General features: G+C 46.3%; 1 protein-coding gene across 10 annotated transcripts in view; it reads left to right on the plus strand.

Moving 5' to 3' along the window:
• FAT3 (FAT atypical cadherin 3) overlaps nucleotides 1–21,757 on the plus strand; it is a 459,497-nt gene that overhangs the window by 266,078 nt on the left and 171,662 nt on the right. The window lies entirely within an intron of this gene.

Raw genomic sequence — 21,757 nt, forward strand, 5'->3', positions numbered from 1 at the left:
CAGGAATGCAATATCTCAGTGGAGAAGTACATGCTTTGTTTGCAGAAGGTCCCAGGTTAAGTCCCTGGCATCTCCAGGTAGAAGGGAGAGATACCTCTGAAGCCCAGGAGAGCCGTTGCCCCTCAGTGTAGATAATGATGCAGTGGCCAGGGCAATGATCAGACTGCATCACCTACCGCAGTGATGGTGGTGGTTGCATGCTAATTAGTAACACTGGCTAATTAGGAGCATTGCGTGCTAATTAGGAGTATGTACAAATTAGGAGTGTTGGGTACTGAAGAACTTGCTACAGGGCTTGTGCTTTGATGGCTTTCAATAGTTCATTAGTCTTAAAATGTAATGATCCTACATACCAATAGGAAGCTCGTTCTTACATCCTTGTGTAGACAGAACTGATGGGTACCATCTATGCACAAGAGGAAGGCATCAGCAGGCTTGGAGGGAGTGGAACTGAAGGTTTGCAGAAGCACAATAGAAGAAACTCTTGTATGGAGATTGGAAAACTGCCCCCTGATGACTGAGCATTCTCAGATTCAGGCTGACTGTTGGGGAAGTGAGGAAAGCCTGGGATGGAATGATATGCTTTGGAAGACGACATGACTGACTTGCAGTCACATAACATTTCATTCCATATCCCCAAATTTCCCTAAATGCCAATAACCGTGTTATATTTGAGTTTTCATGCAACGTAAATGACACTCCCAGAAAAGTACGGTGCTTGTTTAGCGCTCACTTCCATGCTGTTTGATTCCAGGTAAGGAAAGGAAAGAAAAACAGTTTGCAGCATTCCTAACCCTGGAGTAAAGTGACAAAATTTGGGACAATATACCAGCAGACAGTCCTTTACTGCTGTTTTCATGGAGTAAGCATGGGGGAACAGAAGCACACATCTGCAGAGAGGGTGGGAGAGTAGGGGTCTTGTCCAGTGATGTTCATTTTTTGGTCATGCCACAGCCACTATTGCGCATGAAATTTAGCACAAGAAGCTGGTACAGGCAATTCCCCTTTTACGTGCATTCAAGGCACGCATGACCACGCATATGTGCATCGCTGTAAACACGGAAGCGGCACCAAAAGGGGCGAAAACAGCCCTCAAAGGGTGCAAAACGGCGTGAAAACAGCGTCTAGCAATCTCACGAGCCTTTGCAAGTGCAGTCCCAGGAACCCTTGCAACTAACTTTGAGGCCTGTGGAGAGTTGGATTTTGAACAAGGAGGTTTGGAGGGAGCAATTGAATTCTTGTTTTTTGTTTTTTTAAAAAAGTTTTTTCAAGGATTTCCAGAGGTTTAGAGGTACTTCGGAAAGTAACCCCCCATGTAAACGGTGAGTTGCCTTTACCAGGTGTTTGCAGGCTTTTCCAAAGGTGTTCCCAAAATACGTGATTTCGCTTAAATGTGCGGTGCCTCAGAATGTGACTTCCGCGTAAACAGGGAGCTGCCTATATATTGGTCAAAAAAGAAAAAGAAAGCCACAGTTCCGTAACAGGACAGGCACTGCCGTGTGAAAGGAACATTGGAAAACAGGACAGGAGCATTGGCATTATAAACAGGAAAACTAACACAATGTTCACCATGTCACAATGCACCCTTGGGGGAGCAGTCCGTGCTGTAAAAATCCATCGCAAATCCCACTCATCCCCACATCACACAGAGACGGGGCAAACTTCAGTAGCAACAGCCCCCAATGATCTTGGGCAAAAGTTCTGCCTCATTCTTGCTTACCAAGATTCCTCGTAACTGACTTAAATAAACATCATTAGTAGTAGAAAATGTGTAGAAGATAGAGAAATAATATGGTGTATTCATTTTTATTTTTAGGTTTGATGTTACTGTACAAACATGTTATTAGTATTTTTTTCTTTTAGGAGGTAGCAAGGGACGCGGGTGGCACTGTGGGTTAAACCACAGAGCCTAGGGCTTGCCGATCAGAAGGTCGGCGATTCGAATCCCCGCGACGGGGTGAGCTTCCATTGCTCAGTCCCTGCTCCTGCCCACCTAGCAGTTCGAAAACATGTCAAAGTGCAAGTAGATAAATAGGTACCGCTCCGGTGGGAAGGTAAACGGCGTTTCTGTGCACTGCTCTGGTCACATGACCCGGAAACTGTACGCCGGCTCCCTTGGCCAGTAAAGCGAGATGAGCGCCGCAACCCCAGAGTCGGCCACGACTGGACCTAATGGTCAGGGGTCCCTTTACCATTTACCTTTAAGGTGAGTGAAAGGATAAACAAACCAGAAGCGGAAGTTGGGGGAAGCCTAGGAGGGGAGGGAGGAAGGAATGTATAATAAATGTTATGGATATGAGATGTATGTAATGAATGAAAAAGAAAATTGAATATTTTTTTTAAAAAAAGATTCATCGTAACTGACAGCTCCTTGTGAGTTTCATTGCAGAGTTGTTGTCCCTCACATAGAGTTTTCTGAACTGGAGCCATGCAAACTTTTCCCTCCCTCCCTCTCTCCCTGCCCCCGCCACCACACTATATGTTCAGTTATTGAACTGCAACTAATCACATTATTCCTCCCTGGCCCCCCCTGAAAAAAACCCCTCATAAAAATCTGTGCCAGCAATTTACTTCTGACTTGCCAGCTCCTCACAGCTTGCTGTTAATGTGTTACAATATATGAGCGTCGTGTGCCAGGAGCTATTATTTGGAGCTGGCATGAGTGTGGTGACACGCAGGATAAGAGGCACGCTCAACCTGCAAGGTGGCGGAGGGAAGAATTTCCCAGTTACCAAGGCTTTGTTGAACTTGTGGGAAGCGTAGGCGTAGCCCCTGTTTCTGAAATCTCCAGCATATGTTTGTCAGAAATGCTGAAGGGTTTTTTTGCAGGGTAAGTAGGTACAGGGGTGCTTTCAAAACAATGGCTCCCTGAGATTACAAAAAACCACAAACCTTTCCCCAATATTTGTGCATGTTCTTGTATCTTAGTTCTCCCTCCCCGTTGTTATTCCTGTTTCGTATAATTGTAGCGATGCTCGAGGTTGAATAAGCGCCAGGCATATTATTCTGCTACCTTTTCGTCTTCTGAGATTCTGGCAGGTATTTCCCAGACAAGGCCTAGTCTCTTGCGCTTTCGTTTGAATAAGAGCTGAAATTTCTCGGGGACCCAAATTCTGCACCCATGTAAGACGTGCATCCGCTTTCTAGGAAGATGTAATGTAGAAAATGATCCTTCCCATTCTAATTCTTTAACATTGTTTTCTAACAATGAATATAGGTTGCAAAGCTAACACTGAGGGAAATGATTTGTACAGTGGACGCTCGGGTTGCGAACGTAATCCATGCAGGAAACACGTTCACAACCTGCAGTGTTCGCAACCTGCAGCGCCACGTCTGTGCACGCGCGGGTTGCAATTCGGTGCTTCTGCACATAGCACAATTTAGTGCTTCTGCGCATGCGCAAGCGCCAAAACCTGGAAGTAACTCGTTCTGGTACTTCTGGGTTCAGCACAGTGCGCAACACGAAACATCTGTAACCCGAGGTATGACTGTACAGTGGTACCTTGGGTTAAGTACTTAATTCATTCCAGAGGTGCGTTCTTAACCTGAAACTGTTCTTAACCTGAAGCACCACTTTAGCTAATGGGGCCTCCTGCTGCCACCGCACCGCTAGAGCACAACTTCTGTTCTCATCCTGAAGCAAAGTTCTTAACCCGAGGTAATATTTCTGGGTTAGCGGAGTCTGTAACCTGAAGCGTATGTAACCCGAGGTACCACTGTACTAAACTGGTGTGTGATCAAAATTGCTATGGGGATAGCTTTTGATAGTTGACTGTGGCTTCCTCTCATACTTTGTAGTTTTGCTAAGTTTACCTAGTTCATATTTAGGGAGAGGGGTAAATGTGCCTGTTGGCTTGTTATGGCATCCCTAGAGGTTGTACAAGGCACATGGCTGTCCTTGAAAGTGCCCTCCCCAATAAAGTGACTTCATTGTTTTTTGATTTTACCTCCCTTGGAGTCGATTTCACTGGGCACAATTTGTGAAAGCACAGAAACTGGATGGTGGCATATCACATGTTTTCACATACTGGATAGCATTGGTGCTAAGCTGAATTTTCATAGCTTCGTATTTTCAATGCAGAAAGGGGAAGATTTGGCGCTCCTGAAACATTCTCCAAAAAAACCCAGAAACTTGTCTTACACCAGGCATAGGCAAATTCAGCCCTCCAGATGTTTTGGGACTACAACTCCCATCCTCCCTAGCTAACAGGACCAGTGGTCAGGGATGATGGGAGATGCAGTCCCAAAACATCTGGAGGCCAAAGTTTGCCTATGCCTGTCTTATACAATCGTTGTTTTTTCTTTTCACTGCCGATCTTGGCACTTCCTTTGACACATTTCTCCCCCCTAAAAAGAATTATCCCCCCCCCCCCACTACATGATCCAGCCTTTCAGGTATCAGCATTTTGACTTTGCAGTGCTGTGTAGCCAGTCAGATTTGGCTATGCTGCAATATAATGAAGCCAAGCCAGAGCGAGGGCTCTGTAGTGTGGTGTAGTGGTTAAGAGCGGTAGTCTCGTAATCTGGGGAACCGGGTTTGCGTCTCCGCTCCTCCACATGCAGCTGCTGGGTGACCTTGGGCCAGTCACACTTCTCTGAAGTCTCTCAGCCCCACTCACCTCACAGAGTGTTTGTTGTGGGGGAGGAAGGGAAAGGAGAATGTTAGCCGCTTTGAGACTCCTTAAAGGGAGTGAAAGGCGGGATATCAAATCCAAACTCTTCTTCTTCTTCTTCTTCTTCTTCTTCTTCTTCTTCTTCTTCTTCTTCTTCTGTTTCACGAGACCCTCAAATGACTGCCAAAACTGGGAGGGTGCATTTTGAAGGTGGGAAAAATAATTTCACAGCACGCATACCTCTTGTTTCAGAACTCAGCCCTGTATTTGCACAGGGGACATGGATAGAGGGATCCGAGACTACTCTTTTCAGCCGCTGCTACATATATTTTGAAACATTTAATTTTATTGAAAGGAATCTTATAAAATATAAATAGCAGGTGCGGGGTGGGGGGAATCTGGGATTTAAAGATACTGATAGCTGAGATTGCAACCTGGTTTAGACCCCAAGATGCCTCTCCTTTCATAAAAGAATCAGCAGCACTTAAAAAACCGACTGCATAAGCAGTGAAACCTTTTTTTTGCCAAATGAAACCAGGTTCTGTGCTTGCTTGCTTTATTCTTCTTCTTTTCCTAAACTGGAAGAGAAGGTGGATGAATAATAGGACCCTAGTGTGTTCTGGTCTATACAGTTTTGTGGACTCGCTAAGTAATTTGTCATGTTTCATTTCATCTCTCTGAAAGTTTAATGCCTTTAGCGTGCCAGTGTGCTCCTGCCATTCCCACCGGCTCTCCTAGCACATGAAGCCCTGGGTTGGGCTGGGAATGTCAGGAAGTTTAAGCCGTGCTACGCTTTGTGATAAAGGGATTTGTGCACCCTCCGCGATTCCATGTGCATGGAATTTCACTTTGACTTCACTGTGTGGCTCCTTTCAAATAAAGCAGGCTTCATTGGTCCCATGCAGAAAAATGTTCAAGCAGCAATCCCTACCCAGCAGTCCCTTGATGGCACAGAAGCTACCCAGGTGAAGCTCATCCCCCAAATAATGTCTTTGTCAATAAGTGTGCTCTACTGGAGGCGTTGGAACACAGAGAGACCTCTGGATCTGTACAAATGCATGCCAAAAACACAAGCAATAAAGTCAGCTCAGAGTGCGCATTTTCCCTCGTGCAGAATTTATATTTTGGTGCATGGTATGATGAGATCTACTTTTTGCCTTGTCGCTGAGCTCATCTGCGCTACTAGTTTGATTTACTGATGGCGGCATCCTCCCAACGCCAGACTAAATTAGGTCACATTGAAATCGATGGAACAAGTTAGCCGTGACATAACTTAAATCCCACTCATTAAATAGGAACATAACCAAATTTAGAGAGAGCAATCTCCTTAATATAAGAAGCTGGTGTAAATCACCTATGCTAAACTCTATTCAGTGTAGACTACTTTCAGTTGAGCTGGCCTAAATCTGGAAGAGACATTAAAAGTCTTCAAAATAAGAGTTTGATTTGTGCCACCCGTTTTGCCAGTGCTGGGTTGCCAGGTCATGTGATTGAGTCAAACTGAGTTGTGTTCCAATATTATTGCCTCAGCCCAGTCCTGCTACTCTCCCAGAACACCCATTTTTCTACTGGTCTTGACTCAGCTGGGTCAAGACCAGTAGAACACATTCTACTCATGTAAAAGAACACATTCTACTCATGTAAAAACATCAGGCAGGCTCCACAAATAACCCAGGGATGCATTTTAAATGAAAGGGCACATTCTACTCATGTAAAAACACACTGATTCCTGGACCGTCCGCGGGCTGGATTTAGAAGGCAATTGGGATGGATCCAGCTCCCGGGCCTTAGTTTGCCCACCCATGGACTAGACCATGTGAAAAATTCATTCATTTTCAGCTTGGTGTTCTTGTTATAAGAAAAAAACGCCGCCTAGACATTCTGTTGTTGCGCCCATAACCTAGGCTTAAGATGCTATTTAGCTCCTAGTTTTCCTATTTCAGTTTCTAACAGAGCCTGCATCTATTACAATCCCTGACCTTTGGCCGGATGGAGCTGATGGAAGCTATAGCCCCAGGACCAGGAGGACAGCAAGTTGGGGAAGGCTTCCTAGAAATACAGTTTCCAGATGTCCTTTTTGGAAGCCAAACTAAGCAAGGCTGGAATGGGCTTCAGTTTGCGGTCTAGACATTCCTTTGATATCAGGCAGCACCAGCTCCTACTTCTTGAAAAGAAAAGGAAACCTGCACTTTCATAAAACGGGGATGGGGAACCCATGGCTCTCCATGTGTTGCTAGGCTACCAACTTTTATCATCCCTAGCAGGCATGACCAATGGGCAGGGATGATGGGAGTTGTGGTCTACCAACGTTTGGACAGGCTACCCAGCCCTGATGCAAAACATTGACTGTTGCTTCTCCAGACCAATGCAATGGTGCAAATGATGGATTTCCCCTCCCCTCTAATTTAAGATAAAAAGGGACGTGGGTGGTGCTGTGGGTTAAACCACAGAGCCTAGGACTTGCCGATCAGAAGGTCGGCGGTTCGAATCCCTGCGACGGGGTGAGCTCCCGTTGCTCAGTCCCTGCTCCTGCCAACCTAGCAGTTCAAAAGCACGTCAAAGTGCAAGTAGAATAAATAGGCACTGCTCCGGTGGGAAGGTAAACGGCGTTTCTGTGCACTGCTCTGGTTCGCCAGAAGTGACTTAGTCATGCTGGCCACATGACCCAGAAGCTGTACGCCGGCTCCCTCAGCCAATAAAGCGAGATGAGCGCCGCAACCCCAGAGTCGGCCACGACTGGACCTAACGGTCAGGGGTCCTTTACCTTTACCTTTAATTTAAGATAGCACACACTTGTTACAGATATGGACGTCCCTGCGTGCCAACTCGGGCCGATGCTTGCGGATCGTCTCCATTGCACCCCGACTCTGGAGTGCTGACGGTGGAGGTCTCGCTGAACGGTCCGTGCTGTTTAATGAGTCAGACATGATGCTGGAAATAAAAGTGTGAGCCCGAGCGATGGAGGGGGGTGATGTCATCCCTAGCAACAGATGGCCAAGTGCCTCTCAAACACCCCCACCCCCCACTTGCCTAGCATTGCTCAAGTGTCAGTGTTTGCAAATCTGTATGCGACAATAAGGGTACCACTGGGCTGACCGCTACTTTTATCTGCGCCCTTTTGTGCTGGCTCAGCAATTTCTCCATGGAAACGCCGTTTGCTGAATTGCTTGTTTGCTTTCATCGCCCCGTTCTTCTCTCTTGGCTCAGCTCAACTCTTTGGTCCCAGCATAACGTATAAAAGTGGTCACAAGCAAATATTGCCCTCTTTTTGAGGTCTGGCACGCACAAAGCACCTTTTAGAAAGAGAGAGAATTCTTTTTCATTCATTCATTTTATTTTATTTTATTTTATTTTATTACAAAAGGGGAGCTGAGTGTTGACCGGGCTTCCCTCTCCTGCGTCAAAGCCAGTTGAAATGGACATTGCTTTGCATAGAGACTTTGGAAAGCGCAGCCGAGTTGTGTCAGGTCACCCTCTCATTCTTGTTGCAAAACATCAGCTGCTTTGAAATGTCTCAGTTAATTCCGTCAAATAAAGGTGGAAAGAGAGCCGGGTTTGGGGGTGGGGTGGGGGGGGGCAGGCGTACAAAAGCTGGTCTGGCCAAATACTCTGCTAGCTGAAAGAAAGCAGATGTGAATGGGCGTATCAATGCACATACGTCCATCATAGTACATGTCAGGCCTCAAATTGTGTGGCACCATGGAACAATATTTGCATTTCTGGAAGCAAGAAAAGTATATACAGTTTGTCCACAGTTTGGCTTATTTTTCTCATATATGCAGTGCTTTTTATCGGGGGGGGGGGGACGCAGGGCTTACACATATCCCTAAACATTTTGTGAATCTAGATTTGGCCTCATTGAGGGGCAGTACAGTGGTACCTCGGGTTACATACACTTCAGGTTACATACGCTTCAGGTTACAGACTCCACTAACCCAGAAATAGTACCTCGGGTTAAGAACTTTGCTTCAGGATGAGAACAGAAATTGTGTTCCGGCGGTGGGGTGGCAGCAGGAGGCCCCATTAGCTAAAGTGGTGCTTCAGGTTAAGAACAGTTTCAGCTTAAGTACGGACCTCCAGAATGAATTAAGTACTTAACCCGAGGTACCACTGTATTTCAATATGAGTAGGTAAATGAGTGTGTGTGTGTGTGTGTGTGTGTGTGTGTGTGTGTGTGTATATATATATATATATATATATATATATATATATATATGCATGCCTTGGTATGAGTGAGAGTTCTATTCTCAATTCCAGCCTCCTTCCTTCTTTTGATATGTTTACATATTACTTGCATTTTCAGTAACTTGTATTTTTCCAATCTGCTCATCATTATTATTATTTAATTACAATCCAGACAGCGCCTCTTCAGTGTGCCAGTCAACCAGCCATACCTTCCTTCAGGATATCCATTTCCATTGTTTTTCCTACAAGACATAGGAACACAGGGAGCTGCCTTGTACTGTATTAGACCATTGGCCCATCTAGCTCCATAATGTCAATTCTGACTGGCAGCGGCTCTGCAGGGTTTCAGGAAAAGGGTGTCTCCTAACGCTACCTGGAGATGCTGAGCATTGAACATGGGACCTTCTGTATGCTAATCTTATCTCTCCCCTGAACAGTATTCATTCCCCTGGCTCCTTTTTCCACCCTGATTGGGAGTGGGGGGAGCACAGCTGTTACTTTAAAGAAGCCGATTTAATGCACTAAATACCAGATCAGTTTTGCACTTAGTTAAGCCAAAGGGGGAATAGCTGAATGAGACCACTCTTCTCTTAATTAGGCTTAACTGGTTTGAGATTCTAGCCGCCAGTAACCTGGTGAGCAACATAGCAAGCGGAATAAAATGGTTAGATTTTGGTCGCCCTTGTTTTCAAGTAAACAAGAGGGAAAATATAGCACCTGGCCAAGCGTGGTTTGTCTTCCGTACCCGTTGGCTTAATGCAGGTGGGACATCATTCTTGCTTCGGTGCTTTTGAGAGAGAGAGAGAGAGGCCCCCAGGCAGGGCTCACATTGCTATAATTTCATTCCTTGTTAAGAGATTGGAGCACGATAGCTGGAAACTACAAGGGGAAGCTGCAGATATAGAAAGTGGGATCAATTTGACCGCTATGCAAAAGCCATTCTTTACTAGGACAAGAAAGCATGCTGCCTAGATCTTTTCAGCTCCTTCCTGGGATTCAGGGCAGCCATTCTGTGCAGAAACCGCCTCCAGGAAATAGAGACTGTGCTGCCTATTGACATGCAAATGAAACCCTTTTGAGTGTGCCACTTTCCTTGGGATTCGCTGCATATCTAATCCAGGTAGATGTTACTTAGCCTAGTTACCAACTGGGGGTGTATATTCTGCATCCTGGCTGTGCCGCCTAGGGGCCTTGAGGGCACTTAGATCAGTTCCCCAAACTGCAGGCATGCTGCCATCCTAACAAAAACAACCCCAACAGCGGTTGTAGGGATGGCAAGTGCTGTTGCTGCTAGCTGGTCTAAGCCAAGCCAGTGTCGCTTATCTCTGGATCCACCTTGGTCCTTCAGTGCAGCTGCTCATCCACACTACTCATTTCCTGCTTGCTCCCAGGAAAACCCGCTCTTTACCTCTGAATCGGAGCGAACAGTCAGTTGGGTCTTCCACACATTCTCTCAGATTTTAGAGCTAAAGCACAGGCTTTCCCAGGAAAAGCGATGGGACAAACAAGAAACCTCTTGGACCCATGCTTCTGACAGACAAACAAAGTGTGCATGAGCCCACATGAAACAAGCAGGAAGACACACTCTGGTTGTTATGTACTGAGTTGAATAGGATCCAAAATGCAGCAGTCTGATTGGTCCTAGAACAATAGGATTCAGAATGCAGCAGTCTGATTGGCCCTAGAACAATAGGATCTAGAATGCAGCAGTCTGATTGGTCCACAGGACCCACCCAATCCAGCTCCAGGTGGAAGTGAATCCGCAACCTGATTGGCCTACAGGAGAATCCCGGAATTAGCCAATCACACGGGGCCTATTGTGACTGTAAATAATGTATATAAAGCAGACATTCTGGGGGAACTTCCATTCCTCCTCACCACTATGAGCTGAATAAAGAGCATGAAATCCACTCTTGACTCCGAATATATTTCACTGGTTTTCTTCCTCGTTGGGCTCAGGACAGCAATCAGAGTGGAGGCAGGGCAGGGGTGGGCAGTGATGGCAATGGAAGGCAATGGGTCTTGAGTCCAAGTGTCTTCAAATCCCAGGACACCTTTTGTAAAGGCTGTTCTCCAATTGGAGCACTTACAGGCAAGTGTTTCCCACTTGTCGGTGTTTATACTACCTTTTTTAAGATTTGCCTTGAGACAGTCTTTAAACCTCTTTTGTTGACCACCAGCATTACGCTTTCCATTTTTAAGTTCAGAATAGAGTAGTTGCTTTGGAAGACGATGATCAGGCATCCTCACAACATGACCAGTCCAATGAAGTTGATGTTGAAGAATCATTGCTTCAACACTGGTGATCTGTGCTTCTTCCAGTACACTGGTATTAGTTCGCCTGAATTGCCATGCGGGACTAGACCCTCCCTATATCTTGATCTTGTTTCTGGCTCTGGTTGTCTCTGAGCACTCAGGTCATTAAGGTCAACATGAAGGTCTATTTAAACCCTCTCTACTTATAGAGGGGGACGCAGGTGGCGCTGTGGGTTAAAGCCTCAGCGCCTAGGGCTTGCCGATCGAAAGGTCGGCGGTTCGAATCCCTGCGGCGGGGTGCGCTCCCGCTGCTCGGTCCCAGCGCCTGCCAACCTAGCAGTTCGAAAGCACCTCCGGGTGCAAGTAGATAAATAGGGACCGCTTACCAGCGGGAAGGTAAACGGCGTTTCCGTGTGCGGCTCTGGCTCGCCAGAGCAGCGATGTCACGCTGGCCACGTGACCCGGAAGTGTCTCCGGACAGCGCTGGCCCCTGGCCTCTTAAGTGAGATGGGCGCACAACCCCAGAGAGTCTGTCAAGACTGGCCCGTACGGGCAGGGGTACCTTTACCTTTACCTTACTTATAGAGGAGTACCTGCCACTATAAATGGAGACACCACCACCCATATTTCATTGATAATGGCCAATATCTGTTGATGAGCCCATGCTCTAGCACTTTGCCCAGCCTTTCCAGAGCTGTCGAAGGGTCAGCCTATCCACTTACACAGCTGACAATCCTCTTCAGGGCAGGAGTAGGAAGCAAAACTGCTGATCTCTCCTTTCTGCTTATTGCATGGCTCATTAAAGGCAAGCTTCTTCAGCTGATGCCATAGAGCCTGGATAGCGCTGCTGCGTGTGGTGACTTTGGGGGTGTGAGCTGTAATCTTGCCTCAGGTGGACTTTGCCATTTCTTCTTCTCAGCTCTTAAAGCTCTCCCACATAAAACAGATAGCTTCGGTCACATTTAACATGCCCACCTATCTCTATAAAAGTCGTTAACATCCACTCTCCCAGTGTCCTGTGGGGGAACACTCAAGGATTTTATTCACCCTACATCCCTAAGTGAAGTAGCCTGATTCTCACTTCCCGAACTAATAATGGGGATCAGATAAAAATTGACCACTAAACCATGCTACGTCGCAGCTGAATGGAGTATTTGTTTTGTTTTCACAATTACGCCTTGCGTCTCCTTTACGGCTGGGTGATATATTGATGTATCATCCAAAACCTGTTTGACGTCCATATTGTGATATTGGAATCTTAGTTTTAGACCTGGTGATATATTGCGAATCATGGTGTGTGTGTGTGTGTGTGTTCGTTCTCTGCAAAAATCACAATGCAGGAAAACCCATGAAGCCAGCAAATGCCTCTGCATAGCTCCATCCTTATTTCAGACATCGTGACATATCAGTATGATGTCAGTATTTTCATTCTCTCCTGTTGCTAGATGTGTGATTGTTACATCACATATCTGTGTTTACATTCCATGCTTAGAAAGTGTGGGAAACGGAAGCTGGTCCTTTGTATACTCTCTCTCTCTCTCTCTCTCTCTCTCTGAGAAGATGTGAGAGGGATGCCATGATTGCTTTGTCCTGTATATTTTACTTAATAAACTCATATGCCACACCTCACAACCACTCTGCTGTTTGAGTGTGCACATGTCTTCGGATATGCGTCGCTGCTGCACACCAGGACTGAAGAGTTACAGAACATGCTGTGCTGCACTCAAGAGGGAAGACGCCTGGAGAGGTTTCTCAATTTGGGGGCTGTGCATCGTGCCCCCCCCGGGGGGGGTTCCCATCATATATCACCATGTTGGGCTGGTGATGTACAGTGGTACCTCGGGTTAAGTACTTAATTCGTTCTGGAGGTCCGTTCTTAACCTGAAACTGTTCTTAACCTGAAGCACCACTTTAGCTAATGGGGCCTCCTGCTGCCGCTGCGCCGCTGGAGAACGATTTCTGTTCTCTTCTTGAAGCAAAGTTCTTAACCCGAGCTACTATTTCTGGGTTAGCGGAGTCTGTAACCTGAAGTGTATGTAACCTGAAGCGCATGTAACCCGAAGTACCACTGTATTGCGATGTTGAAAACCAGGTTTCACCCCATCCTAATCTCTTTGTGGTACTGTGGATATTTATCATGCTTTCCTCTCTCTCTCTCTCTTTTTACCAGTAGAGAGATGGGCTTCATTCCTGCTGGCAAAACAGAGGAGAGGCATTCCTGATTAATACCCCCCCCACACACACATATATACAGTGTTCCCAGTGCAATCCCCCACACAGTTCCAGAAGGTTTTAGGAGACTGCAAGGGGAACTGGTAAAAACCATACCCCCTCGAAATGTCCCCATGGGCATCATTTGCTGTTGGACAGCTTTGCCGAGGGCTGCATGCCAGCAGAGGGCATGGCAGAAGCGAGTGTGGGAGTCACTGCTAATTTGGCCATCTAATCAGGGTTTGGATTTGCTCGTTAGCAACCCAGTGGGTCAAGGAGTAGAGCATAATCAGTGACAAAAGGTCACAGGCTCGAGATCGCAACTGAAGCTAATCAATCGGCTCGTTAATGGGCAATTGCTTCGTTCGAAGTATATTATTATCTTCATATGGAAGGCGATGATATTCTGAACCAGGAGTCAGACTGCAACATAAAGCCATGTAGAGTAGCAACATAGTGCTTAGAAAATAATGTAAAATAGGAGTTGCATGAGATTGTAATTGCATCGACAAAGCCATCAGTCGACGTAACCAAGGATTTGACCGCCTCCTAATCACCTCCACCCCATCTAGTTGTCCAACAGCTCCATAGCATATCCTAATTTCCCAGTTTCCTAGCATACTTGGAATAAAGTTCATAGTTACTCAGCTGTTGCTAGGAGGGTGGGAACAAGTAAAAAAGTGTTATTTAAAAGAAACCAGGTAAGGGAAAAAGAAATAACAGGCAAAGAGAGTAAAATGGACTAGGACCAGGGAGACCAGGGTTCAAATCACAACTCAGCCGTGAAGCTCACTGGGTGATCTTGGGACTGTGCATGAGGTGGGAGAGGAAACATAGGATATAAGGTTGCTCTGCTGCTGCCACATTAATCCAGTTTCAGAGGAAGCCTATGCAGTTGATAGATACCCTCCCACACGCAAAAGGGCATTGATTAGATGCATCAGGACGTGAATAGCTGGCATAGAGGAACTGTCTTCACAGCATCAGCCCTGTATCCATTCCTGGGTGCTGAAAACACATGTAGACAAACATCGATTCTGCCAATATGTAGTTAGTTATGGAGCTCATGCAGGATGGCGTCTGTATACATAATACAAAACAGCAGCTGTCATTGCAGTCCATGCTGTGGAAGTTCTACCACAGAGTCCTAGGTGTCAGCATCTAAATTTGTAGCAGATCTTGACTGGGGGCCTGAGGAATGTCATGTGTGGGTTCAGCTTTTGCATCGTTGCCTTGCTTTGTCCCCAAACGGTAACTGGTAGGAGGACACTACACCAGCTGGAGACCACTTCTGCTCAAACGCTTCCCAACTGGAGAGGTACCGGTCCTGAAAGTACCATAGAAAACCTAGTCTGGTCACAAATGAGATGAGGAACTTGTGGTGCTCCAGATGTTGGTTTACGACTCCCATCATCCCTGACTGTTGGCCATGCTGGCTGGGGCTGATGGGAGTTAGAGCCTGACAACACTGGGAGGACTGCAAGTTCTGGTATACACAATGGACTAGTTTGGATGATCATATCTCAGTTTATAAAGCTGAGATATACACAAGACTTTTGCTCATGTGTGGAATCCCATCACTCCTCCCTTTGCACAAACCACAATTATACCAGGAGGCCTCTAATAAACTACAGTTTCCAATTTTGTCCATACCAGGGAACTGTGCTCACTGACTTTTTACAAGGTAAGGATATCAAGTCAACTTCAAACAATTGTTCTTTCAAAAAACCTGGCTTCCAGATTTAAGAACTATTTGTTTCCCAGTTCGGATGAAATGGGAGACTTCCTCTATTAATCATGGCAAAGGCAGGAGAAAAGCAAGGGGCTGGACCTGTAGACCAAAGGGTTCAGTATGATAATCCAAATGCAGCACATGCAGATGTGGGTCTCTGGGTCAGGGCACATGTCCACCCTAAATAAATAATTGGTTCCAAATCACATTGGTTCCAAAACTTGACAGCTTAAGTAAGATACTCCCAACAGACTCCGGAGAATTGGAGCAACTGTCTCTAATGAATGGGGCCAAGTGAGCAATCAGTTGTTCCCTTAAACAAACCCTCTTCAATCAGCCATATCCCCCTTCACTCCCTGGTAGCTAAAAGGTTTCAAACTGTCCTCATTTGCAGACAAATGAAAACAAAGATGGATATAAAACAAAATTGTGTCCCTTTTTGTCTGCCTCTTCAGACAAAATTCAGTGTCTCCTAAACAGCTAATTGTTAATATGGAGCCTCGGCGCAGATTTTAACAACTGTGTAGCTCTCTCAATTCCAATGAAAATTACGGTATTCTGGTCTGCTTGTAATTAGCATGTAATTAGTACTTCCAGCAGTAGCTATAAATACTTACCTAACTGCTGGCTAGCTTGGTACTCAGCGCACATGATCATTATACAATTTCCTTCAATTTTTCCATGCATAAATGCCAGGGGAAACTGAGTAAAACTTGGGAAGCCCATGGGTATAATTTATGTTAATTGGTTTGGCCCCTTAGCAGAAAGCAAGCTCGTGCCATGTTGATGGGGGTGGCAGTGGCACTTGGAGAGGCAAGGGGGTAGGCAAACAAACCATCCACCAGTTGGGTACTCTGCACTTCAAGTGAATTGCAATCCCATTGTGTTGCTTGAGTCTAAATCTGCATTAATGTGGGAGAGGAAGCTCAGTTTCTAGCCTATTCCTTTCCTAAAACACAAGCTCAGGTCACAGCGTGGCAACGTCTTGGCAATCTGCTCTATCAAATGCAGGGGAGGGGGATGAGTATTCATTCCTCCTAACAGGGAACATCTGCAGTTGGTGCTTTAGAATCGAGATGCTCTCTTTGCTGCTTCTTAAAAATAGAGTATTTTATGAAAGAATTACAGCTGGGGAAATTGAAAGCACCCATCTTTTCCCATTTGCCAGTTGTACATAAAAGGACAACTTTTTTTTTAGTTGTGCAAAGCTGCAGACCACCCAATTGCTAGAAAAATATCTGGCATCTTCCTGTTGGGAATATCAGGTTGTAATTGTGTGTGTGTGTGTGTGTGTGTGTGTGTGTGTGTGTGTGTTCTTGTTTGCGTTCTTGCACGGCTATGCTTCTTCCAGGTGCCATTTTCTTCTTCTTCATTCCATAATCACATCAGGCACCATGACAAATAGGATTAAATACTACAGAAAATGCCCTTTTCTGCAGCAGCTCCCATCTATTAAAATTCTCTCTCCAGAGAGGAACCGCAGGTGCCAACTTTGTCATCCTTTCAGCACCAGACAAATAGGTTTGCATTTCCCTAGGCAATGTCTGGTAGTGGGACATTTCAGGTGTGACCCAAAAGGAAGCACAGAACTATCCTCAGCATCAATAGCCTGAATAATCCTGGTGACTATGCAGTTAGAAAGCATATGTAATGTCAAAACATGATATGTGTTAGGAATGTTTGTTGAGGCATATACATTTGTTTTCTGCTCATGCTCTAGCAGACAAATTCGTATTGGTGCCCCCAAACCATCTGCCCTTCTTAACGTCGGTGGTGCATTTCAAAAAGTTGGCCACCCAAAGGCTGCGAGATAGCAGTTTCAAACCTCATGTTTATAAAATCTGATGAGAGCTGAGGTTTATATCATTTGAACAGTATTGCATTGAAATTACATCGTGCTGTGGAAGTCCTGCAAGCTTACATCTGCCATGAACTTATATGTGGTCTCGGACAAACCGCTCTGTCAGTCTCAGCCTCCCGTCTCTACTATGGGACTCACAGTGCTGATCTGTGTTGCTAAGGTTTTGTCAGGAGTATGTGGAATGCTTTGAATACAGCAGTGATGACAGTGGCAAGATGATGAGTGATAATATGGTATTGACAGTGATGATGCTAAAATACTTTCCACACTGCCACAGATACTTTCCACACCTCCCATCTCAAAACCCTTACGATCAATCAATCATAATGATAATAATAATAATTGCACGTTCATTCTGAGAAAGGAGATACTGCTTTCTACTCATTGTGGCAGCTACCTCCTGCTTCCAGTTTGACAAGAACAGGATCTAACACCTGCAGAAGGACCATACCCAGACCAAGACACCATCTCCTATCCAGAGATGCCACAAATCTTCTGCCTGTGTGGTTGACCTAAACCAGGCAACTTTGGGTCCCTGGATGTTGTAGGACTACAAGCCCCCTTCCCAATTATCCCGGACTACTGGCTAGTGTGACTGATGGAGCTGGGGTTTGTGTGGCCTTACAACATCTTGGCATGCCGTGTTGGAGAAGGCTGCCCTAGATGGTGAGCTCCAGCTCTCTCTTCCATAGCCTAGCTCCACCAAGGCAGACCTACTCTCCATTTTTTTCCTCAGCCACTGTTACATTTCTAGCTCATTATGAGCTTAGCATAAATAGGCCTTCTGCTAGATACAGTGCATCTGGGATATGCAATTATATAGTGTGGTTTGATTTATACACTATCTTAATATATTCATTGAAAGGCACTTTGTTGCATTAGAAAAATAAAGGGTTGGTGTCGTTTCACTTTTAGTGTTCTTTGGGGAGGAACAAAATATATCTTTAGCCTTTGCTGCCAGCTCGGCTGTTACAGGGTGTGCGCTGCAAAATTTGTAAATAAGATAATTTATGTTCAATTCAAATCTCAAAAGGTACATAAAACATCGACTGGAACAGACCAAACCCAAATCAGCCCAGGAAAGAGCTTGCCCACAGTCCAATCATAGTAACTAACCTCGGGCTATAACTTGGAATGCAGAAATTCCACAGTCTGTGGTCCTGTCTGCGCTATAAACTTTTATTGCTTTTTATGTCACGTTAACTGTCACGGCTTTCCCCTAAGAATCATGGGAATTATAGTTTGGAGAGGATGCAGATAATTCTTCGTTAGAAATAGCAACTGTTCCCTCTCTCTGAACCACAGTTTTCAGGATGGGGTGTGTGTGAAAAGGGAATGACTGACACAGTTTAATTCTATGATGTGGTTGTGCCTTCTGTAACATTGTAAGGTAATGCCTGTAACTTTGTCTTGTGGTTATTTTTTAAAAACGTTTCTTGAGACAATTTGTTTTGTGCAAATTCTTCCATCAAGGGTTCCCAAATTGTGGTCTGTGGACCACCAGTGGTCTGTGAGCTCAGGTGGTCCATGGCATAGCTGTGGATTTGTGGTTAAAGATGGCAAGACATCCATTGCATAAAGTATTTTTATTGCTTCCTCTTTTTCTTATATTCTATTTTACTGTATTACACTTTGAGTTATTAGGAACTCAAATTGTAATACAATAAAATGCAGTACCTAAGAAATAAGAGAATCAATAAAAAACCCAATTAAAAATCATACATCACATTATGATTACTGTAACAGGCAGAAAAAGTAGTCTGCCGCTAAAACCGGTCTCTGTGTTGTGTAGCAGTATAATGAGGAGCCACTCTGGAAGTGGTGGGTATTTTTAAAAGATATTTCCTCTATCTTATATTTGGTATAATGAAATATATTAAGAAAATAAAGCCGTTCACTAAGACCCTTAGCAACCCAGCATATGTCTACTCAGAAGTAAATTGCACTGAGTTCAATGGGATTTACTCCCAAGTGTGTGTAGAATGTATTGGCCCACGGAGGAGCCTTTTATTTCCTCTTGAAAGTCATTGTAGCAATGTCAGTGTCATGCCAACTCTGGCAGCTTTGACCAACAGCACTTGGAATTGCCCCCTCCCCCAGTGGAGGACCCCAGGGCCAAAGGCTGGAGTGTCTAGCCAGAGCCTCAAAACTTCTGCTTGCAGTGGGGGGACTTTGGACTCTCAAATTTCAGTGGTGCCTTGTGTGACGCTAAACCTCAGTCCCCTCGTGCTCAGTTCTACAGCATTAGTGTGGCGCCCCTTGCAACACAGCACTTAGTGTGGCTGAACCAGTTGTGCTACCCCAAAGCTGCCTCTGCTGTCTGACCTATTGTTATGCTTTCAGCTTTATGAGTGGGGTCACCCTACTCAAGTGCTAACCCAGTGTTCTATGTCCTCCACGCAGTGGGGGAGAGCTAGGACAAGCATGTTTGTTCCACCCCACATTGCTAACTCCATCACCCTCTGCGAGTTGGAAGGATGGCTTCCGAAAAGGGGGAGCCTGCTCTGCGTGATTTAGAACTCTGGAAAAGTAAGTCCTATAGCAGTCTGCAAACAATAATCAATATTTCCCAAGGGGCATTGTGTTTCCTAAATGAAGGGGCTGGAATTACATGGTGACAATATCAAACCTATCCATTCTGAAGGAAATCAGTCCTGAGTGCTCACTGGAAGGACAGATCCTGAAGCTGAGGCTTCAATACTTTGGCCACCTCATGAGAAGAGAAGACTCCCTGGAAAAGACCCTGATGTTGGGAAAGATGGAGGGCACAAGGAGAAGGGGATGGCAGAGGACGAGATGTTGGACAGTGTTCTCGAAGCTACAAACATGAGTTTGACCAAACTGCGGAAGGCAGTGGAAGACAGGAGTGCCTGGCGTGCTCTGGTCCATGGGGTCACAAAGAGTCAGACACGACTAAACAACAATGTAATAATTTACAGAATACAGTGGTACTTCTAGTTGCGGACACAGTCCGTTCCGGGGTGCCATTTGCATCCCAAAAAGTCCGCAACTAAAGCGGCGCTTCTGCGCAGGTGCGGAGCATGATGAAGCGCTTCTGCGCAGGTGCAAAACGTGCAGAACGCTTATACACTTCCGGGTTTGCCACGTTCGCAACCCGAAAATCTGCAACATGATGTGAACACAACAAGACATATGCCTGCTGCCCAGGAGGACTCCCCTGAGTGAGTGCCGAGGGCCCTGCTCCTCTCTGCCACTTACCATCTGGCCTGGGGTGGGGCCTGAAGCCTCATAAGGACTGCGTGCTGCTTGCTGCCTGCTGCCCAGGAGGACTCCCCTGAGTGAGTGCTTGAGGGCCCTGCTCTTGCCACTTACCATCTGGCCTGGGGCGGGGCCTGAAGCCTCATAAGGACTGCGTGGTGCTTGCTGCCTGCTGCCCAGGAGGACTCCCCTGAGTGAGTGCTTGAGGGCCCTGCTCTTGCCACTTACCATCTGGCCTGGGGCGGGGCCTGAAGCCTCATAAGGACTGTGTGGTGCTTGCTGCCTGCTGCCCAGGAGGACTCCCCTGAGTGAGTGCCGAGGGCCCTCCTCCTCTCTGCCACTTACCATCTGGCCTGGGGCGGGGCCTGAAGCCTCATAAGGACTGCGTGCTGCTTGCTGCCTGCTGCCCAGGAGGACTCCCCTGAGTGAGTGCCTGAGGGTCCTGCTCCTTCCTGCCACTTACCACCTGGCCCAGGGCAGGGCCTGCCAGGCCTCACTAGGACAGTGTTACTGCAAGAGGGGCACAGAGGGTTTTTAAAATGTTTTTTAAAAAAATTCTTTTGGATTTTTTGTATGTGGGGGGTGGGGGTGGGATGGGTGTTTGGTTGGGTTGGGGAATTATTTTTTTTTATTTTGATGTTTTTGTAATTTTTAAATTTTTTTGTTTGTATTGTTTTATTGGTTTTTTTTTTGTTTGTATAAGTTGTTATTTTGTTCTTAGGGGAGGGGTCAGGGCTGCCGGGGAGTGGGCCCCAGCCCACAAAATGGCTGGGGCATGTTCCACAGGGGGGGATGCACTGGGACAACCGATCTCAGTGATCACGGGTAGGAGGAGGAGTTACGCTAAGACCAGACCATGTCATTACAGAGGAGGCAGGTTTAGTCGTTGTCTGAGGACTATTCCTGCCTCCGGGTCTGGTCCTGACCGGATGGATACTAGAATCAGCAAGGGATACCCACATGACCTGAAGGTGCTGCTGTGCAATGCCAGGTCAATGATTCATAAGACCACTGCCATCCATGACTTGATCATGGATGGAGGACTTGACCTGGCATGTGTAACAGAGACTTGGTTGGATGAAGCAGATGGGCCTGTCCTTGCCACTGCTTGCCCACCAGGTTTCTCTTACGCACAGCAACCCAGGTCATGTGGGCGGGGAGGGGGGGTTGCAGTGATTTTTAGAAAGTCATTAGTTTGCACCAGGCGTCCTATTGGGAAGACCCAGTTTTCTGAGTGCATGTCCTGGAAGTTGGGCAATAGGGGCAGTACAGGATTCCTTTTGGTGTACCGACCTCCCCGCTGCACCAAGGATTCCCTGCCCGAGCTGCTTCAGGTCGTGGCGGATGTTCTCCTGGAGACACCTAGCTTGGTCGTCCTAGGGGATTTTAACATCCATGCCGACACGACCTTACAAGGGGCAGCTCGGGAATTCGTGGAAAGCATGGCCTCCATGGGGCTGTCCCTGAATAAGTCTGGCCCAACCCATAGCCGCGGACATGCCTTGGACCTGGTGTTTACCTCTATGGATGTTGGTGATCTGACACTAAGTAAAAGTGAAACAAAAGAAGTGCCATGGTCAGATCACTTCCTGGTGCAACTGGACTTCTCTGCGACCCATCCCCTCTGCAGGGAGGTGGGACCAATTCGGATGGTCCGCCCCCGCCACTTAATGGATCCAA

The sequence above is a fragment of the Podarcis cretensis genome, assembly GCF_951804945.1.
Source record: "Podarcis cretensis genome assembly, chromosome: 4".
Lineage (NCBI taxonomy): Eukaryota > Metazoa > Chordata > Lepidosauria > Squamata > Lacertidae > Podarcis > Podarcis cretensis.